Here is an 11,223-nt window from a genome sequence, read left to right as displayed (position 1 = left end):
GGCGGGCGCCTGTAGTCCTAGCTACTCAGGAGGCTGAGGCAGGAGAATGGCGTGAACCCAGGAGGCGGAGCTTGCAGTGAGCCGAGATCGCGCCACTGCACTCCAGCCTGGGCAACAGCGTGAGACTCCGTCTCAAAAAAAAAGAAAAAAAAAGAAGCAGAAGACCTTTTTTTTTTTTTTTTAAAGTCAATACATTTTTATTCAAGGAATTCCATGTTGTGATTTCTTCCACTGTCCATCAAGGTCACTTTAGATCCCCTAAAAAGCTGGAGTCAAAAGATCTTCAAGTTTATCCTTTTTAATGAAACTGATCCAGCTGTCCTGTCAGCCCAAAATTACTTTGGCTTCTGTCATCTCCTTTTAATATGGGTATACTGATGAAGACTTCAAAATACACCAAGAATCTTTGGGATCTAATTTCTTCAACCAATTTACTTTAGGGTCCTTTTGACTGCCGGTGGTGGGGATCTGCCTGGTTCTCAATTTGACACCCTCTCAATATGAATGAGTTCAAGTCTCATTCATTCCTAAGCGATCACTCAAAAATGGTACAGATGTGTGGAATATGCCAATACCTAAGGTAAAAAAGTAGATTATCTGGTTTTTCATAACATTTAGTAACTGTCTTTTTCAAACTTTTAGCAACTGTCTTGTAGTTCCTTCCCACAGATCTAACAATAGTCCTGTGAGTAAAGTAAAACGACAGAGTTACTCTATGAGGCGTTTCCAACGACGTGCAAGCTACAGGAAAAGCCCCATCGGGTTTTTTTTTTTTTTTTTGAGACGGAGTCTTGCCCTGTCCCCCAGGCCAGAGTGCCGTGGTGCGATCTCCGCCCGCTGCAAGCTCCGCCTGCCGGGTTCATGCCATTCTCCTTTCGCAGCCTTCCTCGTAGCTGGGACTACAGACGCCCGCCACCACGCCTGGCTATTTTTTTTTTTTTTCGTATTTTTAGTCGAGACGGGGTTTCACCGTGTTAACCACGATGGTCTCGATCTCCTGACCTCGTGATCCGTCTATCTCGGCCTCCCAAAGTGCTGGGATTATAGACGTGAGCCACCGCGCCCAGCCGCAGAAGACCTATTAACTTCATATTCAGTTCCTGAAGGAATATAATCAAGGCAATACAGGGAATCAGTATAAGGTAAAGTTGTGTGTTCAATATGGTAGCCACTAGCCACAAGCTATTTAAATGTAAATTAAAGAAAATTAAATGAATTAAAAATGTAGTTTCTCAGTCATACTAGGCATAGTAGGGGCTCAAGAGCCACATGTACCTAGTGGCCATTATATGGGAGAATGCAACATTAACCTTCTCACTAGAGAAAGTCCTATTGGACAGTGTTGGCCTGCAGTAATAGAGGCCAATTTCACAGTGTAGGTGTGGCTCCACCTGGGCCTGGAAGTATAGCAGAATTAGAAGACGAGGGAAAGGGTCTTCCGGGTGGGACAAATGGTGTTAAGAGATTGGAATGAACCTGGCATACTGGGCCAACACTCAGCAGAAGAGGACCAGCTGGAGTAGAACATTCCTTTTGAGGAACTGGGAAAGGCATCATCACTGATGGTAACAGGCACAGAGAATGCAACGGAGAAGCCCAACCTCCTCCTCTCAATTCTCAATTGAAATTGAGATTGATGGGATTCCTATAATCCCACCCTTCACATTTACTCCACCCCACAAGAGGAGAGGGTTCTGACTCAACCTTGGGCTTCTGATCTTGGAGGGTGGCAGCTTGGAGTCATAACTAGTTATCTGCTCTATTTGAAAACACTGCTGGGAATGGACTGTGTTGGGGACCCGAACTTGCAACCTGTGACCTTCCTCCCCACTTAAGCTGACCTTTGAACCTGCTTTGTCACTGAGAAATGATGAAAAGCCCGGAAGTCAGCCCCACTTGAATTCAATTACTGGCACTTCTACTCACCAACCAAGTGCTTGTAGGCAAATAATTTAACTCCTCCAAACCTCAGTTTACCCATCTACAAAATAGCACTGGCCTCATAGGATAGTTACGATGGTTCAATGGGATAACAGTTGCAAGGGGCTTGGCCTAGTTCACAGCCAAATGAAATGAATAATCTATTCATTATGTTATTCCGCTACCACACTGAAGCTGTTTGCAGGTTCACTGCTGTTATTGTATCTGCTTCCTTCAGAATTAAAATTTTAAAAAATATGATTGAATCCATCAATTTTTTTCTCTAATGATTTGTGTTCTTTGTGTCTTATATAAAAAATGTTTCCTACCTCAAGATCTTAAAGATTGTTACATATATTTTCTTTTTTTTTTTTTTTTTTTTTTTTTGAGACGGAGTCTTGCTCTGTGCCCCAGGCTGGAGTGCAGTGGCGCGATCTCGGCTCACTGCAAGCTCCGCCCCCCCGGGTTCACGCCATTCTCCTGCCTCAGCCTCCCGAGTAGCTGGGACTACAGGCGCCTGCCACCTCGCCCGGCTAATTTTCTTGTATTTTTAGTAGAGACGGGGTTTCACCGTGTTAGCCAGGATGGTCTCGATCTCCTGACCTCGTGATCCGCCCGTCTCGGCCTCCCAAAGTGCTAGGATTACAGGCTTGAGCCACCGCGCCCGGCATATTTTCTTCTAAAAGTGTTTTTAAGTATATTTTTAATTATAGAATAATATACTTAAAAGGTGCATGGATGATAAAAGTATAGTTCCAGGAATTTTCATAAAGTCCACACATCTATGTAAGCAGATCCAGATTAAGAAAGAGCATCATCAGAAGCCAGGGAGCCTCACTTGGGCCTCCTTTAGTCACAAGCCCCCTAGCCAGGGTAAGTATTAATCTGACTTCTAATGTGACACTTTAGTTTTTCCTGTTTTGAACTTTATAAAGGCCTACAGATGCAGCATATACTCTTAGGTGTCTGGGTCCTATTTGTGCGATTCATTCACACTGTGCATACAGCCATAGCTTTTTCATTCTTATGGCTTTACACTTTTCAACTGTGTGGATAGACCACAATTTATTTATCCATTTCACTGTTTTTAGACGTTTGAGTAATTTCCAATTTTTGACTACAATGCACAGTGCTGCAATTGTATGTGCCTTTTGGTGAACATACGTACATATTTCTGTTGGGTGTGCAGGCCCAGGAGAGGATCATTCCTCAGTTGTTATCATAGTCTCCAAATGTTACAGCAGGAAGAAGGCTTGGGGTACATCCAGTCTGCCCTGTTGCAGAGAAGGGGAATACGGCCCAGTGCGGACAGTGATCTGCTGAGGTCCTGCAGCTCACATGTGGCAGAACTGGGTATCCTAAGAGCCAGAACCCTAATTTGTCCTGCTTTTCTACACCCCTGCTCACCTCCTCCAACTCCTCAAACTAGGAGCTCCAATTAAGGAAACTGCAGCCCCGTAGGGCATTTACAATACTGCTTTCCTTTTTCTTTTCCTTTTTTAGAGACATGGCCTCACTCTGCTGCCCCAGCTGGAGTGCAGTGGCACAATCACAGCTCACTGCAGCCTCAAACTCCTGGGCTCAAGTGGTCCTCCCACTTCAGCCTCCTGAGTAGTTGAGACTACAGACATGTGCCGCCATACCTGGCTAATTAAAAAAAAAAAAAGATATGTGGTTTCGCTATGTTGCCCAGGTTGGTCTTGAACTCCTGGCCTCAAGCAATTCTTTCACGTGGGCTTCCCAAAGCACTGGGAGTACAGGTGTGAGCCGTCACACCCAGCTTAATACTGCTTTCTCAACTCAGCTTCAATTTTCCCTCCTTTTTGGTCAAACATTCCCTAAAAGCCCAGAATACCTCCATGCCTCTTTGTTCCAAGTCTGCTGTAGCTATTGTCCTCCATGGTCTTCTCTGACAGCTGGTGATAATGCATGTATGACCCACCAACCATGGCTCCTTCCATTGGCTATCCTGGACCTCCTTGGATTTGTAATGTCCAACTGTATTGCTATAATCCTAGGGTGTGGGAGGCAGCATGGAAAGAGACGAGATGCTGCAAACCTAGCTGTAGAAGCGACCTGCCTAGGCCGGGCTGCGTCCCCTCGGCCAGGCACTGCTACGGGGCACTGGCATATTCCACCCAGGGCAGCTCTTTCTTCTGTTCAGTGACTTTGTCAACTTTGGTGCTGCTGAACCATCAAGACATTACTGTGAGGGCCCACTCCTTTACCTCCTTTAAATGTCAGGCTTTCAAAGAGGCCTTTCCTGACACTCCTAGATAGATTACACACCACTCCACTTCCAGCAACCCAATTTCCCTTCCCTTCCCTTTTATTTCTCTTTAACACTTACCGGCCGGGCGCGGTGGCTCAAACCTGTAATCCCAGCACTTTGGGAGGCCGAGACGGGCGGATCACAAGGTCAGGAGATCGAGACTATCCTGGCTAACCCAGTGAAACCCTGTCTCTACTAAAAAATACAAAAAACTAGCCGGGCAAGGTGGCGGGTGCCTGTAGTCCCAGCTACTCGGGAGGCTGAGGCAGGAGAATGGCATAGACCCGGGAGGCGGAGCTTGCAGTGAGCTGAGATCTGGCCACTGCACTCCAGCCTGGGCCACAGAGCGAGACTCCATCTCAAAAAAAAAAAAAAAAAAAAAAACACCACTTATCACTGCCTTACATACTCTATTTTTATTTTATTGCTTGTCTTTTCCAACTAGAATGTAAATTCCATATAGGCCAAGATTTTGGTTGATTTTGTTTTTTACTCTATTGCTGCCACTTAGACTGGTGCCTGGCATATCGGAGGACTAAAAAAAATTTGCTAAATACGTGAATAAATTCAGAAGTTATCTAGAATGGGTGTCTCGGTCCTGCTTACCATCCTTTTTAGGTCTTCAAACTCTAAAGCATTGATTTTACCCTCTTTCTTTTTTTTTTTTTTTTTTTTTTTTGAGACGGAGTCTCACTCTGTCCCCCTTGCTGGAGTGCAGTGGCCGGATCTCAGCTCACTGCAAGCTCCGCCTCCCGGGTTCAGGCCATTCTCCTGCCTCAGCCTCCCGAGTAGCTGGGACTACAGGCGCCCGCCACCTCGCCCGGCTAGTTTTTTTGTATTTTTTAGTAGAGACGGGGTTTCACCATGTTAGCCAGGATGGTCTCGATCTCCTGACCTCGTGATCCGCCCGTCTCGGCCTCCCAAAGTGCTGGGATTACAGGCTTGAGCCACCGCGCCCGGCCGATTTTACCCTCTTTCTAAGGCTACATGACATTACCTAGACATTTGCCACATAAAAGATTTGCTGGTAAGTGATTTTTATTTGACGAGGGGGGACATTTCTCCTTTTTTATTGCAACACAAGGTCTGGCATGTGAGTTGCATGGAAGAGGACACTTCAGCTGAACAGTAGGTCAACTTTGGCTGAAGCTGGAACAAAACAGCCCGCAAGTCTGACATCCACTGAGTGTTCTGCTGCCAGGTAGAGGCAGGGCTCGGTCATCGTTGACTCCCTTGTGGTGCCACTGAGCTAGTGCCTGGAACATAATAGGTGCTTGATAAATATTGCCCAATCCAGTCTTTCTCACATACTTCATTCTCTGCTTTTCTCAGTCAGTTCAATTTTGGGAAATTGCATAAGGGGATATTATTCAGCCTTAAAAAAAAGAAGGAGGTCCTGCTATTTGTGTCAACATGGATGAACCTGCAGAACATTGTGCTAAGTAAAATAAGCCAGACGCAGAAAGAAAAATACTGCATTGCCCCTCATTTTATTTGTGGAACCTAGAAAAAAAGAAAAAGTCGGCCGGGCGCGGTGGCTCAAGCCTGTAATCCCAGCACTTTGGGAGGCCGAGACGGGCGGATCACGAGGTCAGGAGATCGAGACCATCCTGGCTAACACAATGAAACCCCGTCTCCACTAAAAATACAAAAAAATTAGCCGGGCGTGGTGGCGGCGCCTGTAGTCCCAGCTACTGGGGAGGCTGAGGCAGGAGAATGGCGGGAACCCGGGAGGCGGAGCTTGCAGTGAGCCGAGATCGCGCCACTGCACTCCAGCCTGGGCGACAGAGCGAGACTCCGCCTCAAAAAAAAAAAAAAAAAAAAAAAAAAAAAAAAAAAAAAAAAAAAGAAAAAGTCAAATACATAGAAACAGAATTAAATGGTGGTTATGGCAGGGGGCAGGAAGATTAAGATTTTTTAGAAAATAGTTGCTAACTCATAAAAATGAAGAGACTTCACACCATCCCCTCCCCCAAATCTGTTAGCATTGGACCTGTAGCTCCTGCTTAAATTTTGCATTACTGGGGCAGAGGTATTGGGGCAGAGGTGGTATGTAGAGGGGCTCGTTCTGAGGATGTGCAATATCCTCAGACTGTAGAACAGGATGTGCAACATCCCAAGGTACAAAGGAAGGTGAGATGGGGGCCCAAAGAAGGTGCACGGATGAAGCAGAGGGTTGGGCAGAGCCTTGCCCAGCACAACAGCTTAAGGTTTTCAGCCTTTGAAAGCCTGTTTGCAGTTTTCTTTTATAGTTTATTTAAGGTGTACAACATGGTGTTTTGATATACATAGTGAAAATCTCACATAGTTACCCTTTTTGTGTGTGTGGGTGGCAAGAGCACCGAAAATATATTATTTTAGCAAATTTCCAGTGTACTATACAATATGATAATTGTAGTCCTCATGTTGTACATTAATCTCTAAATGTATTTACCCTACATATCTGAAACCGTGTACCCTTTGCCCGAAATATCCTCATTTCCTGTCCCCTGCCATAACCACCATTTAATTCTGTTTCTATGTATTTAACTTTTTCTTTTTTTCTAGGTTCCACAAATAAAATGAGAGATAATGCAGTATTTTTCTTTCTGTATCTGGCTTATTTTACTTAGCGTAATGTCCCGCAGGTTCATCCATGTTGACACAAATAGCAGGATCTCCTTTTTTTTTTTTTAAAGGCTGAATGATATTCCCTTATGCAATTTCTTTATCCATTCATCTGTCAACAGACAGGAGCTGTTTCCATATCTTGAGCCTATTTGCAATTGAAGGGCACTGGAAACTGGTGATTGTGGTGTATAACGTGAGATTTTTAATCTATTACTTTTTTCTTCTTTACTTTACACCCACATGATTCCAATCCCCCCTAACTTCAAAGGAAGGAAGGAAGACCTGGTTGGTGACGAGGTCATACAATAGCAGCTTTTTGTTTTGCTCTCTTTCCATTTAAGAGTAGCCCCTCCTTTGTTTGAAGCTGCTGGAAGGTCTCTTTGTGCCAAAGAGCTGGGGGAAGCCATGGGAACAGGTTGTTTTCACAGCTGTGCTGAACTCCAACTCAGAGCTGTCCATCCCACTCCTCACACGCTCGGGCAACTCTGGCGAAGGGGGAAAGGATGTAAGTCGTGCCCTCCCACATGTGTTCTGAGCTCATTTGTCTCTGAGCCTCACCCAGGGGCCTCTTAAGCTTTGACTATTAAGGAGTGAGCCAAGGCTGCAGGAAAGGTGACACTTTAGCATAACAGTAAGGCCTACCCCACGGGCAAATCTACTCTGGTGTGTGCAGGTGCGCCTTGCTTTACACAATAAGGGCATTGACAAAACCCTAGACTGATGGGACCACATGCTGACCAGGGCCACCACCTCCTCTTGTGGAGGAGGAAACTGCTTTCCTCATAAGTTTAGTGAACTAGATGGTCTCCAAAGACTCTTCCAGTTTTGACCGTCTATGGTTTTATGAAGATGTAGAGATATCAGATTTTTAAGATGCACTGTGGGAGCTCTCCAGGAATAATAGAGCCAACATTTATTGTGCTCTTTCTGTGCTCCAGACCGTGCTAAGTACTTTTCTTGTGTTCTTTCTTTTAGTCTTCAGAATAGCCTTCAGAGTCAGGTATCCTTTTTCCCACTTTACAGATGAGGCTTAGAGAGAAAAAAGTAAGTTGCTCAAGATCTTACAGCTACTAAGGTGCAGAACAGGCATTCAAGCCTTGATCTATTTGACACCAAGGCTTGTGGGGTTAAATACCTGTGGTAAGGTGAAACTCCTTTCAGTGTCTGTGACCCAATTGCAGATTAAACTTTGGTCACCTCCAAGGACTAAGAGCTTGCGAAGAGCCAAAAAATGTGCAGTATGCTTTTCACAATCAACACATGAACGAGTCCAGGCATACCAGCTGACAGAGGACTTCAGTATGCCGAGCGTTTTGCTCCACAGGATCTGTTGGCCTGGGATCCACCGAAGCCTGCAGGTTACCATGGTGCACGCTACCAGTTAGCAATTGACTAGGATAGCTGATGGGCTGCACAGCAGCGTGAACTAAATAGCAATTTATGGAAACAAGGAAGGCCCAGCTCCTCACACTCGGGAAAGTGAAGGGCTTCAGTTCACAAGTCTGCATGCTGCTCCCACACCTACCCTTTGGAGAGAAATGCGCTCTGATGCAACATGCTTTTTTTTTTTTTTTTTAAATCTGCAGAGGCCTTGCTGCATCTGCTGCTTATTTTGTGAACTTAGGAAAGGGAGGCCCCAGAGAGGCCCCACAGCCTCCTGCTCACCCTGCTGCTTCCCTCACAAGCCCTGCAAGCCTGCAAGGATCTTAGTTGCCCACCACTATCTGTCTGTCTGGTGCCTATCTCTCTCTCTCTTTAACTGGGGCCATGTGGGGTGGGGGTACTTCTACAGACAGCAAATGCATAAACACCTCAAATATATCTCAATTATCTGGAATAAGGGTCCCAAATTAAAATACTTTCAGAAACTAGGCAGGCAACATGATAAGAGAGGCCCACTGGACGCGTACTGGGAAGTACTGTTCAACTCTAGCCTCTTGCTTGCAAAATTTGAGCAGGAACCCACAAGTCCAATGCTAACAGATTTTTGGAGGGGCGTGGTGAAATCTCTTCTTTTTTTTTTTTTTTTAGAGACAGAGACTCCCTCTGTCGCCCAGGCTGGAGTGCAGTGGTGCTATCTCTGCTCACTGCAAGCTCTGCCTCCTAGGTTCACACCGTTCTCCTGCCTCAGCCTCCCAAGTAGCTGGGACTACAGGCGCCTGCCACGACGCCCGGTTAATTTTTTGTATTTTTAGTAGAGACGGGGTTTCACCGTGTTAGCCAGGATGGTCTCCGTCTCCTGACTTCGTGATCCGCCCACCTCGGCCTCCCAAAGTGCTGGGATTACAGGTGTGAGCCGCTGTGCCAGCCGAAATCTCTTCAGTTTTATGAGTTGGCAACTATTTTCTAAAAAATCTTAAAATACCTTCTAGGGTAAGCTAAATACATCTATGGGCTAGAATCAGGCCATGGTACCCGGAATCACCTAATTCTCCACTTTGTTGTATGTATGAATGCAGCCCTTGCTCTTGGAATTATAATTGCCCCAGTGTTTGCTAAGCACAGCTGGCTGAGAGACTATAGGGTGAACTGATAAGAGGAATAGAAGGGAATCAGAAGACCTGGGTTTCAGTCTTGTTCTCTAATAAGCAGCTGTGTGGCCTTGCTCTCATGAATCTCGGTTTGGTTAGAGCATCTTTATCTATAAAATGAAGGCATTGATGAAGGAATCCTTAGGGCCCCTTCTAGTTCCAAACTTCCATGTCTATGCCTTTAAATGATTGAATTACTTTATTTTGTTTGTATCTAAAATACCTAGGCTAGATACTTAGAGACTTTGGCTTAAGCAGCACTGTGGTAACAAATCCGATTTACAAGAGTGAAGGAACCCTTGAAGTAGGATTTTTCCAAAGGATTCCTTAACAGGAGAGGCTAAAGAAGGGTTCACTCTAAAATTAAATGCTACTCCACTTCTCCAATGGCAAAAGCAATTAGGAATTTCATTTGAAATCTGGGGACGATTGATGGAAAAAAGAAAACAAATATATTAATAAAGAATAGTAAGAATGGTCAATGCTGGCGGGAATGGTGCAGCCACATTACAAAAACAGTTCGTCAGTTATTCAAAATGTTAGGCATAGAGTTACCATATGACTCAGAAATTCCATCCTAGGTATTTATCCAAGAAAAATGAAATCTACCTACAAAAAAACTTAGGCACAAACATTCTAGCAGCATTATTCGTCACAGCCAAGAAGTAAAAACAACCTAAAAGTCCATTTGAATGGGTAAGTAAAATGTGGTACATTCATACAGTGGAATATTATTCTGCAAAAAAAGGAATGAAGTACTGATGAATGCTACATTACAGGTGAATCTTGAGAACACTAGGATAAGTGAAAGAGGCCAGTCACAGAGAATGATATGTTGTAGGATTTCATTTATCTGAAATGCTTGGAAGAGGCAACTCTATAGAGATAGAAAGCAGATTAGTGGTTGCCTGTGACCGGGGAGGATGGGAGGAATGAAGAGTGATGCTAAAGGATACGAGATTTCTTTTTGGGGTGATAAAAATGTCCTAAAATTGGCTGGGCACAGTGGCTCATGCCTGTAATCCCAGCACTTTGGGAGGCCAAGGCAGGAGAATCACCTGAGGTCAGGAGTTTGAGACCAGCCAGGCCAACATGGTGAAACCCCATCTCTACTAAAAATACAAAGATTAGCCAGGCATGGAGACAGATGCTTGTAATCCCAGCTACTTGGGAGGCTGAGGCAGGAGAATCGCTTGAACCCAGGAGGCAGAGGTTGCAGTGAGCCGAGACTGCACCACTGCACTCCAGCCTGGGCAATAGAGTGAGACTGTGTTGGGTGCAGGGCGGGGGGAGCGGATCCTAAAAGTGCCTGTGGGGATGGTTGTAAAACTCTGACTATAATAAAAGACATGAATAGGACACTTTAAAGAAGCAAACTGTATGGTAATATGAACTATGTCTCAATAAAGCTGTTTAAAAAAGAAAAAGGATAAAAAGGTTAACATGAAGGAGTAGATGAATAAAACCTTAAACGAAGGTTAATGAGAAACTAAGGAAAAAAATATATATGACTAGGTTATGTTACTAACATAATCTCTTTAGAACTGCTCACTGTATTTTGAGAAGGGGCTGCTTTTAGCAGGCGAATTGTGATCAGGGAAAGGGATGATTAACAATAATAAATAGTGATTTTCATTCTTGGATATGGTCCTAGGCACTAATTGTTTTTCTGAGTATTTTTATGCACTGTTTTGAAGCTCGGGCAGCCTGTTACTTTGTTTTTCAGCTCCAATTGTTTGAGTTTGGCAGATTTGAGTTAGTAATGAGGATGCATTATGGCAAGGGACACTCATGACATCAGTACACACAGGGCTGCCAGAATTCTGGGGGCTCTGCCAAGCCCCAGTGAGTTGCCCCAAGCCTTGCAAAATCCAAATTGCAAAACAAGAA

The 11,223-nt window shown here is 44.7% G+C and overlaps 1 non-coding gene across 1 annotated transcript; it reads right to left on the bottom strand.

The window, feature by feature from the left end:
- Positions 1-643: 643 nt before the first annotated feature.
- LOC123567001 (small nucleolar RNA SNORA18) lies at positions 644-760 on the bottom strand. The gene has a single exon (XR_006689712.2). It is a non-coding gene; the product is annotated as a small nucleolar RNA SNORA18 (small nucleolar RNA).
- Between the last annotated feature and the right edge of the window lie 10,463 nt (positions 761-11,223).

This window comes from Macaca fascicularis, chromosome 9, assembly GCF_037993035.2.
Source record: "Macaca fascicularis isolate 582-1 chromosome 9, T2T-MFA8v1.1".
In the NCBI taxonomy this organism is placed as follows: domain Eukaryota; kingdom Metazoa; phylum Chordata; class Mammalia; order Primates; family Cercopithecidae; genus Macaca; species Macaca fascicularis.
Note: the sequence above shows the minus strand (reverse complement) of the source record. Positions and strands in the feature narration are given on the sequence as shown.